The 24612-nt window shown below is 45.9% G+C and overlaps 1 protein-coding gene across 2 annotated transcripts in view; it reads right to left on the bottom strand.

The window, feature by feature from the left end:
• The window catches only part of MGMT (O-6-methylguanine-DNA methyltransferase), a 785996-nt gene that overhangs the window by 751226 nt on the left and 10158 nt on the right, over positions 1-24612 (bottom strand). The window contains exon 1 of one of the 2 annotated variants that reach the window (XM_077455515.1): positions 4478-4515. The exons of the other annotated variant lie outside the window; for it this stretch is intronic. The gene's annotated coding sequence lies outside the window, so the exon portion shown is untranslated. Of the gene's footprint in view, positions 1-4477; positions 4516-24612 lie in introns of those variants that run through there. 2 annotated transcript variants of the gene reach the window in all.

Below are 24612 nucleotides of genomic sequence, written 5' to 3'. Positions count from 1 at the left end.
TTTACATGTGACCAACTGTGACTGGACACAGCTGATCACATGGGTAAAGCACCTCGTCATCGGTTCTTTACCGGGATTAGGGATGAGCTTAGGCGTGTTCGCATGGTCCATGTGCTGAGCCCGCCAGGAAGTCAGCGCAGCGCTAATCACAGGCAGTGAGACATTGCCCGATCTCTGCAGCCGCACATCGGGGCAATGTCTCACTGCCTGTGATTAGCGCAGTGCCGCGCCGACTTCCTGGCGGGCTCAGCACGTGGACCATGCAAACATGCCTGAGCTCATCCCTAACCGGGATGGGTAATGTGCCGTGTGTCGGGGACAGAGCGCACTACCGATTGCTGTGCTGTTACAGCGGGAGTGGGACCACATTATATGACATCATCCCAGAAGGAGAGAGCCACCTTGCGCCCGTCATTTCACTGTGCGGTGGGCGGGAGGTGGTTGAATAAGCTGTTATTTCTTCCCACTCCTTTTTGGATATGTAAACCAAATGATTTTGTTTTGTTTACAGTTTTATGTTTGTTTGTTTTGTGTCTGACTATTACTTTATGATTACTTTGCTATTTCTTCTTTATGTTTATATTTTTCACATGTTCGAAATAAACAACTACTACTACTACTACTACTACTACTACTACCACTACTACTACTGGCTTTATTTGAAGTGTACACAACGTACACTTCATTTACCACATTGTCTGGTGGTGCAATATGCTGCCCTACATTGCAGTGCAATTCAGGCCGGTGCTCTGCGATAAAAATGCAGCATGTCTGCATTTTAGCTCAGCGCTAGGCTGCATTGCGGTGTCAATGGTGCATGTAGGAAACAACTGTTTCCTGTGTGTCCCTGCAGTGACAGGCGTCTTACTGTGCGATAAAGTTACCGCACACTGTGTGAATTGGCCCTTATGGCTTCACACCAGGCGCGGTGGGAGAACAGAATCACGCGCTTTCCTGCAACACACAAAAAACACGCTTTTTAGCAGACATGCGTGATGCATTTTGGTGTGGAGCAATTTTAAAAATTGTACCTTCATATTGATGGACTGCCCTAAAATGCAACGTGCAATAAAGTGCATACTCTGACACATCTCCTGGTGTAAATGAGCCCTTAGGGTGGATTCACACCTATGGCAGTTTTAGTGCTTTTTGCATTTTGCAGATTTGCACTACAGTCCATTTATCATGGTTTCCTATGGAACACGTTCTGTAGTGCGAATCTGCAAAATGCAAAAAGCACTAAAACTGCATAGGTGTGAATCCGGCCTTAGGGTGGATTTAGAAATGCGTCTAAATCTCCCTTCCCTCTGAATCCCGTTCGAATGACACTTCAGAGGCTACCGACAGGTGGTGAGGAAGTGATGGAACCCCATTTGTGCCAACAAATGCGGCAACACTGCATTGCAGAGCAGTTGCGGCGCTTCCCCATTTACTTGAATGTGTAGGGTTCTGTTGGCACGCCGAATGCTGCATGTTGGGTAAACTTTACTGCAGGCACAAAGCAATGCATGGCAGCTGTGGCAAGTAAAAACCCGATGTACTGCCTAAATAGATATAAATGTACTTGTTTTAAACTTTTTCTTTTTACATTTCCTCAGTTACTTCCTGGATTCCAGGCCTAGACAAATGATGTCATACATCCCAGGTGTCTTCAGGAGGAGAAGGGAAAGGAGGCGGGGTTTTCTCACCTAAGCACACCCTCCTGCCTGCATGCCTAAGCTGAGGGCAGATGGATTCCAGGAAGTAAATGCTACATGAATCGTCTTCCCTTACTTAACCACTTAAGCGCCGGACCATTTGGCTGGCCAAAGACCAGAGCGTTTGTTTGTTTTTTTTGCGATTCGGCACTGTGCCGCTTTAACTGACAATTGCGCGGTCGTGCGATACTGCACCCAAACAAAACTGATGTCCTTATTTTACCACAAATAGAGCTTTCTTCTGGTGGTATTTTATCACCTCTGCGTTTTTTCTTTTTTGCGCTATAAACAAAAAAATAGCGTCAACTTTGAAACAAAAAACGCATTATTTTTTACTTTTTGCTATAATAAAAAATCGCAATAAGCGCTTATAATAAACGCTTAGTGCAAATTTTTTTTTCTTTTACATATTTTTGGTAAAAAAATAAAAATTAAAAAATCACAATAAGCGTTTATAATCAATAAACACTTATTTTGATTTTTTTTTTTTTTACCAAAAATAAAAAAAAATGATTAAAAAAATATGCCATAAAACTATCCCCTATTTTGTAAATGCTATAACTTTTGCACAAACCAATCAGGTTTTTTTCATAGTTTTATGGCATATTTTTTTAATCATTTTTTTTCTTTATTAGTAATGGTGGTGATCAGCGATTTTATCGTGACTGCGACATTATGGCGGACACATCGGATACTTTTGGCGAGATTTTGGGACCATTCACATTTATACAGCGATCAATGCGATTAAAATTACTGTGTAAATGTGACTGGCAGTGAAGGGGTTAACCAATAGGTTAGGTGTGTCCTAGGGAGTGATTCTAACAGTGGGGGGGAGGGGCTGTGTGTGACACGATGCTGATCACCCCTCCCGATTACAGGGAGCTGTGATTGGTGACAGTGTCATTAGGCAGAATGGGGAAATGCTTGTTTACATCAGCAATCTCCCTGTCCTTCCTCTCCATGAGATGATCGCTGGTATCGCCGCAGACATCGAAGTCCGCGGGACCCGAGATCGCTCTCATGAAGTGCCCACAACCCGCCTCTTAAAGGGCCCTTCTGCCGCAGTATATCTGCATGAGGTGGTCGGGAAGTGGTTAAAGGGTAAGTTCACTGTTACGAAATAATCTGTACGGTGACCTTACACAGGACCCCCTCCTAACCCCCCGTCCCGCTGACCTGGATTGTGGTAATCTCCCGTTCTGAGCCCCGGTATATCCGTGTCCAGAGTCCAGGGCTTAGAAATTTCCTCGGCATCCACGCATCTTCTTCCCAGCTGATGGGACAGGCTACGCGGCTTCTGATTGGTCGGCGCCATCCTATGTGACGGCTCCGACCAATTATAATGCTCAGAAATGTCCCTTCTGACCATGTACGTTTTGGAGATTCAGCTGCGGGGATATCTAAGCCCCGGACACGGAAATACCAGGGCTCAGAACGGGAGCTTGCCACGACCCAGGTCAGCGGGGGGGGGGGGGGGGTCCTGCGGCAGCCAGCTTCCCGGCCCCCTCCTTAGCAACCAGTGTGTTTAATGAGGGGGGGAAAAAAAATTGATGTCAGCAGATCGGATGTAAGTGGATCATCCGCTAACATCATCCGTTTTGCGTCCGTTCGGTTTTTTTATGAATGGAAAAAAAATAGGGTTTTCTTCCTTCATAAAAAACGGAGCTTAGCGGTAACGGATGTCAGTGGATGATCATCCGTTAACTTCCGCTATCCCATGGAGATACATGTATGTCTGTATTTCATCTGTCAACGGATGGATGAAAAATAAACGCACATACGGAATGGCAGTGTGAAAGGGGCCTATGGCGTTGGCTCTTTACTGTGTGGTCAGCTTTGTCCAATCGCAGCCGGAGGCACATTGTGTGTCCAATAGCAGCCGGAGGCACATTGTAACCAGCAAGTGCTGTAGATGCGGTTTTCCTCTATTCGCGCTGACAACGGTTCTCCTGACGATAAGCACATTGGTTATCAGTGCAGACCCATCAAGGGTGCCCACTAGAGATCCAAACCGGAGCCCATCAGTAATGCCCGTCAGTGCAGCCCTATCAGTGAAGGAGAAAAATTACTTATTTACAAAATGTTATAACAGAAACAAAAACATTTTTGTTTTCAACATTTTTGGCCTTTTTTTTATTTTTATTTTTTTAGATCCGTTTAGCAAAGAATACCCCCCGAGGTGATCAAATACCACCAAAAGAAAGCTCTATTTGTGGGGAAAAAAATTCAAAAAAATGGATTTTGGGTACAGTGTCCAAGTAATTGTCATTCAAAGTGCGACCGCACTGAAAGCCGAACATTGTCCTGAGCAGGAAGGGGCTAAAAGTGCCCGGCAGAAAAGTGGTTAAGGGAGGGGAGGGGGCGGTTTTTTGGTAGGCGGAAAAAACTTGGTTCAAACTCACAATTTTTGCTGCCTGCCCCCCATCCACTGGTCTAAATGAAGCCTTCCTCTGCTCCATACAGGAGGAATAGTCTGCAGTAGCTGATCAATCACAGCTGCAATGTTCTGCAGGTATCACGGCACAAGTATAATAAATGCAGATTTTTTCTAAATGGGGGCATTTATTTATTACCCCTGGTGGGCTCTCCATACACTGCCCTCCCCTCCAGTCTGATGTTTACAAACACCACGTGCTTCCGACACAACATTCACAGAGAACTACAGAACAAGGATACCAACTACAGCTGGACGTCTCATTCACCGACAACAGCCGCCATATATACACAGTATATACACTTCCCGCCAAATGTGCGGACACACCTGAGGAGGAGACCCTCACCTGAGATCTTCCCGCGCTCCGCCCGCCTCCCTCACCACACTACAACTCCCACAATGCACCGCTCCCGCCCCACCACACACTTCATGCGTACATGGCTTCCCTCACCGCCTCCTTCCTGTCATCATCATCACCCTCCCTCCACTACTGCTCGGTACCAGAGTCAGAGACTCACATACCCAAACATAACGGGAAGTGCACAGCACACACTCACACTGTAAAGAGAGGCAGAGACAAGAGCTGACATGCTTATCTACTAACACAATATATATATATATATATATATATATATATATATATATATATACCATAAAACTATATACATTATCTCACAAAAGTGAGTACACCCCTCGTTTTTTTTTGTAAATATTTTATTATATCTTTTCATGTGACAACACTGAAGAAATGACACTTTGCTACAATGTAAAGTAGTGAGTGTACAGCTTGTATAACAGTGTAAATTTGCTGTCCCCTCAAAATAACCCAACACACAGCCATTCATGTCTAAACCGCTGGCAACAAAAGTGAGTACACCCCTAAGTGAAAATGTCCAAATTGGTCCCAAAGTGTCAATATTTTGTGTGGTCACCATTATTTTCCAGCACTGCCTTAACCCTCTTGGGCATGGAGGTCACCAGAGCTTCACAGGTTGTCACTGGAGTCCTCTTCTACTCCTCCATGATGACATCACAGAGCTGGTGGATGTTAGAGACCTTGCGCTCCTCCACCTTCCATTTGAGGATGCCACACAGATGCTCAATAGGGTTTAGGTCTGGAGACATGCTTGGCCAGTCCATCACCTTTACCCTCAGCTTCTTTAGCAAGGCAGTGGTCGTCTTGGAGGTGTGTTTGGGGTCGTTATCATGTTGGAATACTGCCCTGCGGCCCAGTCTCTGCGCTAATATGTGTGAGAGTACATGTTGGCATTCATGGTTCTCTCAATGAACTGTAGCTCCCCAGTGCTGGCAGCACTCATGCAGCCCCAGACCATGAAACTCCCACCACTAGGGATGGGCTCCGGCTTGTTCGCCCACGTACAGAGTCCGCCAGGAAGTTGGCACTGCTCTGTGCTAATCATAGGCAGTGAGACATTTCCCGATCTCTGCAGCCGCGCATCAGGACAATGTCTCACTGCCTGTGTTTAGCGCACTGCTGCGCCGACTTCCTGGTGGGCTCTGCACGTGGGCTGTGCGAACACCCTGGAGCTCATCCCTACCCACCACCATGCATGACTGTAGGCAAGATACACTTGTCTTTGTACTCCTCACCTGGTTGCCGCCACACACACTTGACACCATCTGAACAAAATAAGTTTATCTTGGTCTCATCAGACCACAGGACATGGTTCCAGTAATCCATTTCCTTAGTCTGCTTGTCTTCAGCAAACTGTTTGTGGGCTTTCTTGTACATCATCTTTAGAAGAGGCTTCCTTCTGGGACAACAGCCATGCAGACCAATTTCATGCAGTGTGTGGCGTATGGTCTGAACACTGACCCCCCCACCCCTTCAACCTCTGCAGCAATCCTGGCAGCACTCATACATCTATTTCCCAAAGACAATCTCTGGATATGACGCTGAGCACGTGCGCCTGTCCTGTTAAACTACTGTATGGTCTTGGCCACTGTGCTGCAGCTCAGTTTCAAGGTCTTGATAATCTTCTTATAGCCTTGGCCATCTTTATGTAGAGCAACAATTCTTTTATTCAGATCCTGTGAGAGTTCTTTGCTATGAGGTGCCATGTTGAACTTCCAATGACCAGTATGAGAGAGTGAGAGAGATAACGCCAAACTTAACACACCTGCTCCCCGTTCACACCTAAGACCTTGTAACACTTACAAGTCACATTACACCGGGGATGGAAAATGGCTAATTAGGCCCAATTTGGACATTTTCACATGGGGTGTACTCGCTTTTGTTGCCAGCAGTTTAGACATTAATGGCTGTGTGTTGAGTTATTTTGAGAGGACAAGAAATGCACACTGTTATACAAGCTGTACACTCACTACTTTACATTGTAGCAAAGTGTCATTTCTTCAGTGTTGTCACATGAAAAGATAGAATAAAATATTTACAAAAATGTGAGGGGTGTACTCACTTTTGTGAGATAATGTATATATATCAATACCATACAACCGGTGGCGGCTGGTGCTCAAAATTTTTGGGGGGGAGCAAACAAACTGAGAAATTCTGTAAAAATAAAACATCAATTGCCGCCAAAGTGCCATCAAACGCAGCCACTGTGCCTATCAAACGCAGCCACTGTGCCCATCAAACGCAACCACTGTGCCCATCGAACGCAACCACTGTGCCTATCAAACGCTGCCACTGTGCCCATTAAACGCTGCCACCGTGTGCACATCAAATGCTGCCACTGTGTGCCCATCAGTTGCCACCACTGTGCCCATCAAACATAGCCACTGTTCCATCAATTGCAGCCACTGTGCCCATCAAATGCCGCCACTGTGCCCATCAATTGCAGCCACTGTGCCATCAAATGCTCTGACTGTGCCCATCAAATGCTGCCACTGTGCCCATCAAATGCAGCCACTGTGCCCATCAAATGCTGCCATAACCTACCACCAATTAACAACCTAAAATAAATTCTCCTGCTCATGACGATTGCAGCGATACCACATATGTGTATGTTTGCTGTGGTTTGTCCCCATACTACAGCCCAGAAGCAATAGTACACATTTTGCTTCTTCTTTATTTTTAATCCTACCTAAAACGTACTGGCACAAATGGACATGAATACTAAATTTAAAAAATACTTTATAAAAAAATAAAAATAAAGAATCCTATCCAAAATATACTGACTTTGACCCTTACTAGACACTAACCCTGACCTAGATCAAACCTCGATCTAGGTATTTTTTTATTTATTTTATTTTTACATACTGTTGTTTGTTTACTTCTTTCTCCCTGCAAGGAGAGAAAGATACAATGTATCTCTCCCTCTATTCAGAGAAAAAGAAAACACATGGGCGGGCTGCACAGTGACTGATCACTGTGATAGTCAATCAGAGGCTATCACAGGGATCAGGTGACCCGGAACCGGGAGTCCCGTGCAGATATTTGGCCCCACGGATAAAGGCGCACTTCACTGAGGCTAATGTGGCTTCCAGCATTTAAATAGTCTCACATTGTTAAATCAGAAAAAAAAAAAAAGAAGCTATTGTTTTAGAGGCAATAATGGTACAGTATGAACTTACAATACACAGAAATGTTAAAAAATACCAATTTAGGCTGGGTTCACATTGCAGCGGTGACGAGAATCGGATGTGATTCGCACCGCACTGCAGTGCAAATCACATCCGATCTCTGTGCGATGCGAGTTCAGCCATACAGATAGTATGGCTGAATTCGCATCGCACCTGGCCCAAACTCGCACAGGACCCTTTTTTTGGTCCGCAGCAGAATCGGAACACCCATGCGATCCGATTCCTGTCCGAGTTTGCAGATCGCACTGCGATATGCGAACTGATCTGGGGGTGTCATTAACGTTTTACTGACACTCCCAGCAGTTCGCATAGGGCAGTGCGAACTGCCGCCGGGAGGTATGCGATGCGGGAACCTGCAGCGGATTCGCGCCGTTCCCTCATCGCTGCAGTGTGAACCCAGCCTTAATAGGTGCATTCATAAAAAATTACCCATTTTAAGACAAACATTTACATAACAAAATATAGAGAATGCATAAATCCCAAAGGGGATACAAGCTAAATTCCTCTGTTACAGACTGGAAAAGGGTTAGTGTATCAACCCAATGAAATATTTTGCTACACGTTTTTCTATATATTTTTCTACGTATTTTTCTATATACATATACAATATCTCACAAAAGTGAGTACACCCCTCACATTTTTGAAAATATTTTATTCAATTTTTTCATGTGACAACACATGACACAAAAATGACACTTTGCTACAATGTAAAGTAGTGAGTGTACAGCTTGTATAACAGTGTAAATTTGTTGTTCCCTCAAAATAACTCAACACAGCCATTAATGTCTAAACCGCTGGCAACAAAAGTAAGTACACCCCTAAGTGAAAATGTCCAAATTGGGCCCAAAGTGTTAATATTTTGTGTGGCCACCATTATTTTCCAGCACTGCTTTAACCCTCTTGGGCATGGAGTTCACCAGAACTTCACAGATTGCCACTGGAGTCCTCTTCCACTCCTCCATGATGACATCACAGAGCTGGTGGATGTTAGAGAACTTGCGCTCCACCACCTTCCCTTTGAGGATGCCCCACAGATGCTCAATATGGTTTAGGTCTGGAGACATGCTTGGCCAGTCCATCACCTTTAACCTCAGCTTCTTTAGCAAGGCAGTGGTCGTCTTGGAGGTGTGTTTAAGGTCGTTATCCTGTTGGAATACAGTCCTGCGACCCAGTCTCCGAAGGGAGGGGATCATGCTCTGTTTCAATATGTCACAGTACATGTTGCCATTCGTGGTTCCCTCAATGGCCATGCCCATGACCATGGCGAGGCCTGTTCTGAGTGGAACCTGTCAAACCGCTGTATGGTCTTGGCCACCGTGCTGCAGATCAGTTTAAGGGTCTTGGCAATCTTCTTATAGCCTAAGCTATCTTTATGTAGAGCAACAATTCTTTTTTTCAGGCCCTCACAGAGTTCTTTGTCGTGAGGTGCCATGTTGAACTTCCAGTGACCAGTATGAGAGAGTGAAAACAATAACCCCAAATTTAACACACCTGTTCCCCATTCACACCTGAGACCTTATAAAACTAGCAAGTTATATGACACCGGGAGGGAAAATGGCTAATTGGGCCCAATTTGGACATTTTTACTTAGGGGTGTACTCACTTTTATATATATTCATTTTGTATATATATATATATATATATATATATATACACAGTATCTCACAAAAGTAAGTACACCCTCACATGTTTGTAAATATTTTATTAAACCTTTTCATGTGACAACACTGAAGAAATGACACCTTGATACAATGTAAAGTAGTGAGTGTACAGCTTGTATAACAGTGTATATTTGCTGTCACCTCAAAATAATTCAACACACAGCCATTAATGTCTAAACCACTGGAAATAAAAGTGAAACACTAGATGGCAGGCATCATTTAAAGCAGGGTGCCCAACCTTTTGAAGAGCAAGAGCCACTTAAGTGATTTGGTAAACAGTCATGTGCCACAATAAAATGAAATGGTTCAGAATTTCAGATTTTTTTTACTTTTTTTACTTTGAATGGCATAATGAACATTTTCCTCCTTCAGCTGCTGAATGCTGGTGGGAGCGAGAGGAGGAGAAGCCGGCTTTCATCGGTTGCAGGACAATGGAGGGGACAATTTCCTGTCAACCCTCCTGTCCAAGTGTAAAACAGAATGTAACAGGGAGGCCGCACGGGCCCCCTAGAGCATGGGGCGGGGTCACTATTGCGACCCCCTGATGCTACTCCAGTGGTAGGAGGGTTGTGGTAAAAGCACATCTCAACTATGGGGTTTTACTGCCCCCAAACCTCAAATGTATACAAGCCCTTCCTGTCCTGAGTCCCCTTATAAGGCTGCTTTCACATTTAAGTGCTTGGGTTTACCCGCCCTGCAGGTGCAGCGGCGTGCACCTGCTTCTTTCCCATGAGTCAGCTGCACTTTCCATAGACTTGTATTATATCTTGTGGCTGTGGTGCACTTTCTGAAATTTTACCAAAACTCTTGCATTCAGTAGCTTTGGTGCACTTTCAGAAGGTGCACCAAACCCGAGAGATATAACAGATTTGGTTTGAGGTTGAGAGCTACATCAGAGGGCTCCAATGGCCACATGTGGCCCTCGGGCTACAGGTTGAGCACCCTTGATTTAAAGCTTGGTTAGTAGGTAGCATTTCCTTCACCTTAAAGGGATGGTGTCGCCACCCTATCCTAGACCCAGGCCTACATGGGGCCTCAACTACTGTTCAAGTCAGGGTTACACCCCATCCCTTACCAAACAAAGTCCCTCCCCGTCATCGAACGGTCAAATGTTGTAACCTCATTGGCTAACTAAGGTTCTGCCATTTTTTTTTCTGGACCATCAGTTTGCACCTAAATTAGCTGATTTCCTGTGCATACAGTGCTTACTGTTCTTCTTATTTCTGGAAACTTAAAGGTTAAAAATGCCTCTAAAATGCGTTTTTTATAACAAATGCTATTTACCAATATGCTCCTACTTAGGTTGCCATAGTAACAAAATAATTGGTGTTTTTTAATATAAAATCCCACCGGCCCAGCACATAATTATAAAATATATGTGAAATAACCAAAATGATCTTTTCAATGGCCCATTCCCAATACAATCAATAGCCGTGCATCTCCAGCTGGCTGTTAGTGACAGGCGGTATTATTGCGTCTGTCCGCATTAACATGCTTATATACTCTAAGCTACAACCACCAATAATTATTTCAATCTAATCACCCTCTCCAAATCCATCACATAACAAACCAATGCTAATCTTGTCACTGAGCTCTGTATACAGAGCCAAACAAAATAAACTAATATATGCTATACCATTTTACTTCTGATATCGATTTCACAGATATACAGAATCTGTCATTGCTAATTATATTACTCGGTGACCCCGTGGGTTAATCATATTCGAAAGACCTGCTTTGAAATTAAGACATCATGGCTGCACTGCATAGCAAAAGAAGGCATAATCGAATCATCGCACATTGAACCCTGTTAAATAAGCATGGATAGGCCTAAAATACAATAAAACTGTAATGTATTTTGAATTCTGCCATATTTTACTGAGATGACTTAAAGCAGTATTAAACCTAAATACAAATATTTATTATAGTGCAACTTACTTATTCTTGCCCCTCTAGATATCAGATAGAAATACTTACAAAAGAGCCAAGCTGGACCAATGTAAGTTTGAAAAAAATAAAATTCCTGGAGTAGGACTCTAACCTGTAGCAAAAAACAATCACCAATTTCCAGAAGCCAATAAGTAATAAGATAAAATTTGGGTCACAGTTTTACGGCTTTGCCAAAAAGTTGTCATCTGAGTACACGCGGTTGGAATTTCCGACAGAAAAAGTCAGTATATGGTATATTCATCATATATTCCGACTGTGTGTATGCCCCATCTGACTTTTTATGGCGAAAATTCTGACGGACCTAGAAAGAGAACATGTTCTATATTTTTCCGATGGAACCAATTCCTATCGGGAAAACCGTTCGTCTGTATGCTGTTCCGATGTACCAAAAACGACGCATGCTCTGAAGCAAGTACGAGATGGAAGCTATTGGCCACTGGCTTTTGAACTTCCTTTTTCTAGTCCCGTCGTACGCGTTGTACATCAACGTGTTCTTGACAGTCGGAATTTGGTGTGATCGTGTGTACGCAAGACAGCTTCAGCGGAATTCCGTCAGGAAAACCTTCAGAGTTTATACCAATGGGAAAACTGGTCGTGTGTACAGGGCATAAGAGTCAGAATTGTTTCTATATGGTGCTTCTGCATTATATTTCATTACCACAAAAAAAAGGAAACATAAAAAATAGAGAAAGAAGGGCACCCACAAGCACATCCCTTCACTCGGCATGAGGGATTCTACACATTAACTGATATTCCGCACAGTTTCCTTTTTTCACATTGAAATTGGTTGCATATAATCTTATATATAAATGTGTCTGAGTGAAAAAAAAACTTATCAGGTAGTGCATTTTACAATCACATTCTGTTATTCACTTGTATTCCAAGGCAGTTCTCTATTTAAATGTAAATGTGGTCTGAACTGGTTAATAAAAAAATAAAATAATGTCTTGACTTCATGCATGAACTTCATTGGTTAGAGCAGTGGCCAGCAGGCCGAATAGAGCCCTTTGCTTGCCTTTATCTGGCCCTTGTGTGGGCAATTCTTCACACTGATTTAAGGCACTATTCCCCCCAGTGACATCAACAATAAGGCCGCGTTCACACGGGCGGATTGTCTGCCCAACTTAGTCCGCTGAACCGTGTTTCAGCGGACAATCCGCTCGTGTGTGGGCTTCAGCGGACTGTTTCAGCTGACAGTCTGACGGACTAAGGCCGCGTACACACGGGCGGATTGTCTGCCCAACTTAGTCCGCTGAACAGTGTTTCAGCAGACAATCCGCTCGTGTGTGGGCTTCAGCGGACTTTTTCAGTGGACAGTCCGTTCAAACTTCGTTTTGTCCGTCCAAACTTGGTTTCAGCGGACAGTCCGCTCGTGTGTAGGCAAGTTGGACGGACTAAGTATGGCGCATGCTCAGAAAGGATTTACACGGCCGAAGGTTGCATTGCAGTGTATAGGACGTCGCTTTTCTAGTCCCGTCGTACGTGCTGTTCACGTCATCACGCACGCTTTCAGCGGACTGTCTGCTCATCGTGTGTGGTCAAGTCCGTTCATGCTAATTTTGAACGGACTGTCTGTCGGATTGTCTGCCGAACTTAGTTGGGCAGACAATCCGCCCGTGTGTACGCGGCCTTAGTCTTTCGGAATTTCCGTAATTTTGTCCGTCCAAACTTGGTTTCAGCAGACAGTCCGCTCGTGAGTAGGCAAGTTGGACGGACTAAGTATGGCGCATGCTCAGAAAGGATTTACACGCCGAAGGTTGCATTGCAGTGTATTGGACGTCGTATTTCTAGTCCCGTCGTACGTGCTGTACACGTCATCGCGCAAGCTTTCAGCGGACTGTCTGTTCATCGTGTGTGGTCAAGTCCGTTCATTCAAAAGTTGAACGGACTGTCTGTCGGATTGTCTGACGAACTTAGTTGGGCAGACAATCCGCCCGTGTGTACGCGGCCTAAGGCACCATCCCTTCCACTGACACCAACAGTGGGGCATAATCCCCCTCCCCACTGACACCAATGATGAGGGACCATTCCTTTCACTCTTCCACTGACAACAACAATGGGGCACTATTCCTCTTGCTGACACCAATGATGAGGGACCATTCCTTCCATTGACACCGATGATACAGTATTATTCCTCCAACTGACATCAATTATGGGGGACCATTCCTTCCACTCTTCCACTGACACCAACAATGGGGCACTATTCCTCTCACTGACACCAATGATGAGGGACCATTCCTGCCACTGACACCAATGATGGAGCACTATTCCTCCAACTGACACCAATGATAAAAGACCATTCCTTTCACCGACACCAAAGCTAGAGTACTATTCCTCCATCTGACACCAATGATGAGGGACCATTCCTTTAACTCTTCTACTGACATCTACAATGGGGCACTATTCCTCTCACTGACACCTATGATGAGGGGCCATTCCTTCCACTGACACCAATGATAGAGTACTATTCCTCCAACTGACACCAATCCACTCTTCTACTGACACCTACAATGGAGCACTTTTTCTCTCAATAATACCAATGAATGGACACTATTCTTACTCCTACTGACCACAGCCAATATGTAATTGATATACTCACACTTATCACCAAGTCTTTCACTGATGCCGGGACAGTTACTACTGCCACTGGTCACAGTCTGGCCTCCCACAAAGTGTACAGGATAGTAAACTCGCCTTTCCTTTGGAAACTTTGGAGACCCCTGGGTTAGAGGTTACATTGAATTTAAAGTTCAACTTAGGGCTTAATGCTTCACACCCTAATCAGCTCATTCCCTCCTCCCTGGAAACCTTCAGCTTTTCTTTTTTCATCAAAAAGGTCATATGACTCAGTGGGGTTGATTTACTAAAACACGGCATTACGCTCCCCCCAGACTGACAATGCTGCTGTCCAAAGATGTCTTTAATGCTCTTCCATTCAGGCCAAATCACTAGGTGAGGGGAAAAAAATAAGAAAAAAGAACACGAATGCAGCCACCACATCTACCATAATAATTGGTAAGCTGCAATATATCACATTTTTGGTTTGGGGTTTAATACTTCTTTAAGATTAAATCTTTCTAAAAGAAACTCAGGCAGAAGTAAAAATAGTTTTAGTTTACACTTTGTTTTCAATGAATTAGGAGAATGCTGGATCCTCTGTCAGACCCTTCGGTTCGTACCAGAACTTTCGAACGGACCCCAAATTCGAACGAACTTTAGAACCCCATTGAAGTCTATGGGACTCGAACGTTCGAAATGAAAAGTGCTAATTTTAACGGCTAATATGCAAGATACTGTCCTAAAAAGGGTTTGGGGACCTGGCTCCTGCCCCAGGGGACATGGGCCAATGCCTAAAATGTTTTTAAAAATGGCCGTTTTGGCGGGAGCACTGATTTTAACCGCTTCCCACCCGCCCTATGGCCGAATGACGGCCTTAGAGCGGGCGGCTTCCTTCGCCTGGCCGTCCCTGGACGGCCTGGTGTTTACTTCCGCAATGCGCGCCGCCGGGGCGCGCATCGCGGAAGTTTTGTATTCGCCGTGTCTCCCGGAGACAGGCAAATACAGATCACCGTGAACGGCCAATCAAAGCGGCCGTTCACAGAGCGATCGAAGCTGCCAATAGGAGATGATCTCAAATGTAAACATATGAGATCATCTCCCATTGCCGTGTCTCTCCCTCCTCACACAGAGACAGCGTGTGAGGAGGGAGAGCGATCTGTGAGTGCAACATTGTATCTGTGTGAGTCCCAGTGAAAATTGTCAGTCCCAGTGCCAATTGTCAGCCCCAGTGCCAATTGTCAGCCCCAGTGCCATCTGTCAGCCCCAGTGCCAGTGCCATCTGTCAGCCCCAGTGCCAGTGCCATCTGTCAGCCCAGTGCCATCTGTCAGCCCAGTGCCAGTGCCGCCAGTGTCACCTGCCAGCGCCACCTGCCAGCGACAGTGCCACCTGCCAGCGACAGTGCCATCCGTCAGCCCCAGTGCCGTCAGCGCCAGTGCCGTCAGCGCCAGTGCCACCAGTGCCGCCAGTGCCAGTGCCACCTACCAGCGCCAGTGCCAGCGCCACCTGCCAGCGCCAGTGCCACCTGCCAGTGCCATCCTTCAGCCCCAGTGCCGTCAGCCCCAGTGCCATCAGCCCCAGTGCCGCCAGTGCCGCCAGTGCCAGTGCCGCCAGTGCCAGTGCCACCTACCAGCGCCAGTGCCAGCGCCACCTGCCAGTGCCAGTGCCACCTGCCAGTGCCACCTGCCAACGCCAGTGCCATCCTTCAGCCGAAGTGCCGTCAGCCCCAGTGCCGTCAGCCCCAGTGCCGTCAGTGCCAGTGCCGCCAGTGCCAGTGCCACCAGTGCCACCTGCCAGTGCCGCCAGTGCCACCTGCCAGTGCCAGTGCCACCTGCCAGTGCCACCTGCCAGCGCCATCTGCCAGCCGCAGTGCCATCTGCCAGCCCCATTTGCCAGAGCAAATAGCCAGCACCATCTGCCAGTGCCATCTGCCAGTGCCAGCCCCAGTGCCATCTGTCAGCGACATCTGTCAGCGACATCTGTCAGCGACATCTGCCAGCGACATCTGCCAGCGACATCTGTCAGCCCCATCTGCCTCCAGTGCCATCTGCCTCCAGTGCCATTTGTCAGTGCCACGTGTTGTCAGTGCCACCTGCCACGTCAGTGTCACCTGTGATCAGCGTCACCTGTCAGTGTCACCTGCCACATCAGCGTCACCTGTCAGTGTCATCTGCCAAATCAGCGTCACCTGTCAGTGTCACCTGCCACATCAGCGTCACCTGTCAGTGTCATCTGCCAAATCAGCGTCACCTGTCAGTGTCATCTGCCAGATCAGCGTCACCTGTCAGTGCCATTTGTGATCAATAAAAATGTCACAAAGATTATATTCAGCTGAGGAGGCATATGATATCCTTGCAGCCGACGAGAGCAACGGGGAGGTTTCCGCTTCGGATTCCTCCTCATATTCAGATTGTGACTCTGACGTGGACTACGAGCCTGTCCTCAGCAGCGGTACCATGACAGCCTCAGAGGAGGAAGATGATAGTCCGCCCGTCAGACGAAGGCGCACTGGTGAGGAGGCGGTACCATCCACCAGCACCGCAGAGCCATCCACCGGCAACCCAGTGCCATCCACCGGCACCACAGTACCTCGGCAAAGGCCACGTACAAGTGGGGTGTCAACTCAGCCCCAAAGGGTTAGGTCCCATGCCAGCCTTCCCTATTCCCTCCAGAACCCCTTGTGGCTTCCTCCTAACTCAGGAGAAGCCAACGTTCCCGCTTTCACTGCCAACCCAGGAGTCCAGGTGGACACACACAATTTTTCCCTGATGGACTTTTTCCACCTAATTTTTACAGAGGACATGCTTGAATCCATTGTGGTCCAGTCCAACCTATATGCCCAACAATTTATTGAAAGCAACCCAACATCCTCTTATGCCCGTCCCTACAAGTGGAGAGCCCTAACAGTGGAGGAGTTTAAAATTTTTTTGGGCCTCACATTTTGTATGGGACTAAACAATAAAAATGAAATATGTGCATATTGCTCATCCCGCCCCATCTATCACATGCCCATCTTTTCCTCAATAATGTCCCGGACCAGATATCTAACGATAATGAGATTCCTACACTTTAATGACAATACCCAGTGCCTTCCCCGGAATAACCCACATTTTGATAAACTTTACAAAATTCGGCCACTAATAAATTATTTTTCTCAGATTTTCCCCCAGTTGTTTACCCCAGACCAACACATATGTGTGGATGAGTCCCTGATAAAATTTTCTGGCAGGCTGGGCCTAAAGCAATTTATTCCCTCCAAAAGGGCCCGCTATGGAGTGAAGATGTATAAGTTGTGTGATCGAGCCACAGCGTATACATATTCCTTCATGGTATACGAAGGGAAGGACTCCCAGCTACATCCCCCTAATTGCCCCGAATACATCGGATCGAGTGGAAAAGTTGTTTGGGAACTCATAAACCCACTCCTGGAGAAAGGCTACCATCTGTATGTGGACAATTTTTATACCAGTTTACCCCTGTTCCGCAACCTCCATAGAATGCAAACTCCAGCATGTGGCACCGTAAGAACGAACCGGAAGGGCTTTCCTCAAAGCCTCGTCAACAAAAGGCTAAGAAAAGGCGAAGCGGCGAGTTTACGGAACGAGGAAATTTTGGCTGTGAAGTGGAGGGACAGAAGGGATGTCTACATGCTTTCTTCGATCCACAACAACACTTTTGTTGAGATCACCAGGAGGGATGGCCCAATACTAAAACCCACTTGTATCCATGAGTACAACATGTTCATGGGGGGTGTCGACTTGAACGACCAGATGCTCGAACCCTATCTTGCCACGAGAAGAACATACAAGTGGTATAAAAAAATTGCAATTTATTTCTTTAATTTGGCCATATACAACACATATGTCATTTATCGTAAGTCCACAGAAAGACCCATACCCTTCCTTGGCTACCAGGAGGAAATCACCACTGCCCTTATATACCCCAACGGCCCACCACAAAACATTCGATCCGATGTAATTAGCAGACTCTCTGAACGCCACTTTCCTGACAAAATCCCTCCCAGACCAGCAGGCCGAAGACATCAGAAAAAATGTCGGGTGTGCAGCAAACGAGGAGTGAGAAGAGACACCACTTATCACTGTGCCCAATGCCCTTCCCAACCAGGCCTCTGCATAGGTGACTGTTTCCGCCGTTACCATACTTCAGTGAATTATTAGTGAAGTATGGTAACCATAACCCTCACTTCCTGCCATTTACCTTCAAACCCCTTATGCCCCTGCTTGCTCTGTAACTGACCCTGGCTTGTTATTCGACCACGCTTCTGCCTACTGATTTTGTACATACCTCTGCCTGATCTGGAACTGACCCTGGCTTGTTATTCGACCACGCTTCTGCCTACTGATTCTGTTTATGCCTCTGCCTGATCTGGAACTGACCCTGGCTTGTTATTCGACCACGCTTCTGCCTACTGATTCTGTTTATGCCTCTGCCTGATCTGGAACTGACCCTGGACTGTTATTCGACCACGCTTCTGCCTACTGATTCTGTACATACCTCTGCCTGATCTGGAACTGACCCTGGACTGTTTGACCATGCCTTTTGCCTGCCTCTTGGACTGATCTTGTACCCTCTGTGGACTAGTGGGATTCATAACAGGGGTCTCACATATGTGAGGGGCTCCAGAATAGTTTTTTTGGATGAAGAAGACAATTTCCTTTGTTTTCTCATTCCTAGATTAGGGTCTGGAGACTCGGAGGCTTCAAAGAGATTTGGGTGGGAGAAGCCTCTACCCCTATCCCCATTCTGTCCTGAACAAGGCCCTACTTCTGCCTGCTGCCTGTAGGACCTATACCATCATGCCTCTGCCTGTCGCATGAACTGACCACAGCACATGGATGGACCATGTTCCTGCCTACTACCAGGACCAATATTTTGGCAATGCTGACGATCTCTGCCTGCACTGACCTTGGACTTTATATGGACAGCATCCCTGCCTGCTGCCAATATTGACTATGGACAGTATACCTGCCTGTTGCCTGGAAAATTGTGTTCACTTTTGCTGACCAAGTCCCTGCCTGCTGCCTGGACCAGTGCTATCATCCTGTGGACAACTGCGCTGCTAAAACTACAGGTAATCTTTTGTTTACTCTTTTCTCAGTAGAATGTATTTTGGGGTGTAATTCTTGGTATGTGCATGCTGTGTCCCTGGAACACCTGATGGTGTTCCTTGCATGTTGGGCCTCTGTATGTGGCCAAGCTCTGCCTCATAGATTATACGTTGGGGTGTTAGCTTTCCAAAATGGGGTCACTTTGTGGGCATTTCCATTGTCCTGGTGCTCCAGGGCCTTCAAAACTGTAATAGGTGGGTGAGAAATGAGATGTGTAATTTATGCCCCTAGAACGCCTAATGGTGCTATTTCAATATTGGGCCTCTGTATGTGGCCAGGCTGTGTAAAAGTCTCACACATTTGGTATCGTTATACTCAGGAGGAGTAGTAGAATGTATTTTGGGGTGTCATTTTTGCTATGTACATGCTATGTGTTGTAAATATCTTATAAATGGACAACTTTGCGTAAAAAAAATGCGTTTTCATTTTTTTTCCACATTTTCCCAAAACTTCTGGAAAAAAAATGAACCATTCAAACGACTCAATATGCCTCATAGATTATACGTTGGGGTGTTAGCTTTCCAAAATGGGGTCACTTTGTGGGCATTTCCATTGTCCTGGTGCTACAGGGCCTTCAAAACTGTAATAGGTAGTTGAGAAATAAGATGTGTAATTTATGCTCCTAGAACGCCTGATGGTGCTATTTCAATATTGGGCCTCTGTATGTGGCCAAGCTGTGTAAAAGTCTCACACATTTGGTATTGTTATACTCAGGAGGAGTAGTAGAACGTATTTTGGGGTGTCATTTTTGCTATGTACATGCTATGTGTTGTAAATATCTTATAAATGGACAACTTTGCGTAAAAAAATGCGTTTTCATTTTTTTTCCACATTTTCCCAAAACTTCTGGAAAAAAAATGAACCATTCAAACGACTCAATATGCCTCATAGATTATACGTTGGGGTGTTAGCTTTCCAAAATGGGGTCACGTTGTGGGCATTTCCATTGTCCTGGTGCTCCAGGGCCTTCAAAACTGTAATAGGTGGTTGAGAAATGAAATGTGTAATTTATGCTCCTAGAATGCCTGATGGTGCTATTTCAATATTGGGCCTCTGTATGTGGCCAGGCTGTGTAAAAGTCTCACACATTTGGTATCGTTATACTCAGGAGGAGTAGTAGAACGTATTTTGGGGTGTCATTTTTGCTATTTACATGCTATGTGTTGGAAATATCTTATAAATGGACAACTTTGCGTAAAAAAAATGTGTTTTCATTTTTTTTCCACATTTTCCCAAAACTTTTGGAAAAAAAATGAACCATTCAAACGACTCAATATGCCTCATAGATTATACGTTGGGGTGTTAGCTTTCCAAAATGGGGTCACTTTGTGGGCATTTCCATTGTCCTGGTGCTCCAGGGCCTTCAAAACTGTAATAGGTGGTTGAGAAATGAAATGTGTAATTTATGCTCCTAGAACGCCTGATGGTGCTATTTCAATATTGGGCCTCTGTATGTGGCCAGGCTGTGTAAAAGTCTCACACATTTGGTATCGTAATACTCAGAAGGAGTAGCAGAATGTATTTTGGGGTGTCATTTGTGGTATACACATGCCATGTGAGAGAAATAACCTATTACATTAAAAATTTTGTGAGAAAAAAAAAATAAAATCTTCATTTTGCAAAGAATTGTGGGAAAAAGATGACAACATCAAAAACCTCACCATGCATCTTAGTAAATACCTTGGAATGTCTACTTTCAAAAAAGGGGTCATTTGGGGGGTATTTGTACTTTCCTGACTTGTTCGGGTTGCAAGAAATGAGATAGGCCACCAGTACATCAGGTGTGATCAATTTTGTGCGATCCGCACCACAGCTTGTAGACTCTCTAACTTTCACAAAGACCAAATAATATCCAATAATTTGGGTTATTTTTACCAAAGATATGTAGCAGTATAAATTGTGGCCAAAATTTATGAAAAAAAAATTATAATTTGCAAAATTTTATCACAGAAACAAAGAAATATGCGTTTTTTTTCAAAATTTTCGGTCTTTTTTCATTTATAGCGCAAAAAATAAAAACCCCAGAGGTGATCAAATACCACCAAAAGAAAGCTCTATTTGTGGGGAAAAAAGGACACAAAATTCATTTGGGTACAGTGTTGCATGACTGAGTAATTGTCATTCAAAGTGTGAGAGCACCAAAAGCTGAAAATTGGTCTGGTCAGGAAGGGTGTTTAAGTGCCCAGTAAGCAAGTGGTTAATGACGATTAAAGTGAAAAAAAAAAGTGAAATATTCCTTTAAATATGGTGCCTGGGGGGTGTCTGTAGTATGCCTGTGAAGTGCCACGTGTTTCCCGTGTTTAGAACAGTCCCTGCACAAAATGACATTAAACGGAAATAACACCATTTAAAACTGCTTGCGGTTTTAATGTTATATCTGGTTCCTGCAATATGGTTGAAAATCATTGAGAAACATGGCATGGGTAGCCCTCCCTGCCCATTACCAGCCCCTTTGGGTCTTGTACGCATATTAAGGGGAACCCCCTACCCATATTAAAAAAAGGAAATGCGTGTGGCCCCCAGGCCCTATATACTCAGAACAGCAGTATACAGGCGGTGCAAACAAGACAGGGACTGTGTAGATTTGTTTTGTTAAGTTGAATCTGTTTGTAATTTTCAACTGGTACATTTTTAAAGTGTAGCTCCAGTCAAAAAAACTATTTTTAAGCTTTTTGGAAAACATAGGGAAGGGTTATCACCCCTGTATAATTTTTTTTGTCGTCCATCTTTTTTCATCTCACTTGCTGTTGTCTCCTTCCGTTTGTAAGTAGGAGATGTTTGTAAATTGGATGTTTGAAAGTAGGGGCCTGCCCTATATGCTCTGCAGAAATGGCGGAACAAGGTGTTGGTTTTGCCACAACATTGTAAGCCCTCAAAGTGACTCTTGGTGGGTGCTGGAGCGCCCTGCTGTGAACGATTATATCAAGAATTGTAATTACATGCCATTGTTGAACAGTGGTAGAAAAATTGACCTTTGGTGGTTGTGGTGCTGGTGCCACAACACTATAAGTCCTCACCGTTACTCTGGGTGGGCACAGGAAGGGGCCCTCCTGTGAAATATTATATCAAGAATTGTAATTACATGTCCCTGTTAAACAGGGGCAGAAAAATTTGGCCTTAGGCACTACTGCTGGTGCCACCACACTGCAACCTCTCCCATATACTCTAGTTTTATTGCAGGAATTAGCCCTGCTGCAAAGCATTGCATCAAAAATTGTACTTAAACGCCCCTGTTAAACAGGGGCAGAAAAATTGGGCCTTAGGCACTGGTGCTGGTGCCACCACACTGCAACCTCTGCCATATACTCTAGTTTTATTGCAGGAATTAGCCCTGCTGCAAAGCATTGCATCAACAATTGTAATTAAACACCCCTGTTAAACAGGGGCAGAAAAATTGGGCCTTAGGCACTGGTGCTGGTGCCACCACACTGCAACCTCTGCCATATACTCTAGTTGTATTGCAGGAATTAGCCCTGCTGCAAAGCATTGCATCAAAAATTGTAATTAAACGCCCCTGTTAAACAGGGGCAGAAAAATTGGGCCTTAGGCACTGGTGCTGGTGCCACCACACTGCAACCTCTCCCATATACTCTTGTTTGATTGCAGGAATTAGCCCTGCTGCAAAGCATTGCATCAAAAATTGTACTTAAACGCCCCTTTTAAACAGGGGCAGAAAAATTGGGCTGATGGCATCAACCAGAACCAGAATAGTTCTTTCAACATATCAGCGGAGGAGGAAGAGGATAGACAATCAAAATAACAGGACAGTCACTCAGCATCAGCATAGGCAGTCTTGAAGGGATGCGATATTTCAAAAAAAATTATTCTGTTACATCAGCTTCAGGTGTTTGGTAGCTGTGGGTGATCCAAGACTGATTCATCTTGATGAAGGTCAGTCGATCAACTGATTCGGTGGACAGGAGCACCCTGTGATCGGTAACAAAGCCACCAGCAGCACTGAAGGTGCGTTCCGAAAGAACGCTGGATGCAGGACAGGCCAGTAGCTCAATTGCATACTGTGCAAGCTCTGGCCAGTGATCCATCCTCAAGACCCAGTAAGCCAGAGGATTTTCGGTGGGAAAGGTGTCCAAGTCTGACCTTGCCCCTAGGTATTCCTGCACCATGTAAATCAGACGCTGGCGATGGGTGCTGGAACCGATCGTACCTTGGGGCTGCGGACTAAAAAATTGTCTGAAAGCATCAGTCAGACGGCCACCTTCTCCACCGCTCCTTCTGACTGATGCCTCAGCAACACGTTGTCCAGGACCAGGAGTTTGTAACCTCCCAGTCTCTGGGAACGCGTTGCACAGACCTTTCTGCAAGGCCTCCCGGAGATGTCTCATCCTCTGCTCCCTCTGCGATGGCAAGATAAGGTCGGCAACCTTACCCTTGTACCGTGGATCAAGGAGAGTGGCCAGCCAGTAATGGTCCCTCTCCTTGATCCGAAGAATACGAGGATCCTTCCGCAGGCTTTGCAGGATCAGGGAGGCCATGCAGCGTAGGTTAACTGAGGCATTCGGTCCGGAGTCCTCTGGGTCACTAAGGACAACATGATCCGCAGCTACCTCCTCCCAGCCACGTACAAGTCCACGTGTTTCTTGGGACTGTAAATCATCCCTACAAGACTGCTGCTGCTGCTGATGTTGATGCTGAGTGCCAGCCTCCACCTCCATGCTGACACAATCATCCTCCTCCTCCTCTTCCTCCTCCTCATCCTCTTCCTGTGTGATGGGTGGCACAGCAGGAACACTGTCTGGATAAAGGGGGCCTTGAGAGGCAAGGAAGTCCTCCTCTTCCTGCCTCTGTTCTGCCTCAAGTGCCCTGTCCATTATTTCACGCAGCGTATGCTCCAAGAGGTGGACAAGAGGTACAGTGTCACTGATGCATGCACTGTCACTGCTCACCATCCTTGTGGCCTCCTCAAACGGTGACAGGACAGTGCATGCATCCCTGATCATGCCCCACTGGCGTGGTGAGAAAAAACCAAGCTCCCCTGACCCTGTCCTGGTGCCGTAGTCGCACAGGTACTCATTGATGGCCCTCTGCTGTGTGTGCAGCCGCTGCAGCATGGCCAATGTTGAGTTCCATCTGGTGGGCATGTCACATATAAGGCGGTTCTTGGGCAGGTTCAACTCCTTTTGGAGCTCAGCCAGCCGAGCACAGGCATTAAATGATCGGCGGAAATGCACACAGACTTTCCTGGCCTGCTTCAGGACATCCTGTAAGCCGGGGGTACCTGCCCAAGAACCGCTGCACCACCAGGTTAAGGACGTGAGCTACACAGGGCACATGGGTCAGTTGTCCCTGTCGGAGGGCGGAGAGGAGGTTGGTGCCATTGTCGCAAACCACCATTCCTGGCTTAAGCTGGCATGGCGTCAACCACCTCTCGGCCTGCCCCTGCAGAGCTGACAAAACATCCGCCCCAGTGTGGCTCCTGTCCCCCAAACAAACCAGCGCAAGCACGGCATGGCATCGTTTTGCCTGCGTACTTGCGTAGCCCCTGGAACGCCTACGGAGCACCGCTGGTTCTGAGGACAGAGCACTGGAAGAGGCCATGGAGGAAGAAGAAGAGGAGGGGGTGGAGGAGAGAGGTGTGTCACAACCAATAGTAGCATTTTGG

Source organism: Lithobates pipiens, unplaced genomic scaffold (genome assembly GCF_037356315.1).
Source record: "Lithobates pipiens isolate NorthernLeopardFrog02 unplaced genomic scaffold, aLitPip1_a1.2 Scaffold_25, whole genome shotgun sequence".
Lineage (NCBI taxonomy): Eukaryota > Metazoa > Chordata > Amphibia > Anura > Ranidae > Lithobates > Lithobates pipiens.
This window is presented reverse-complemented; position numbering and strand designations above follow the sequence as displayed.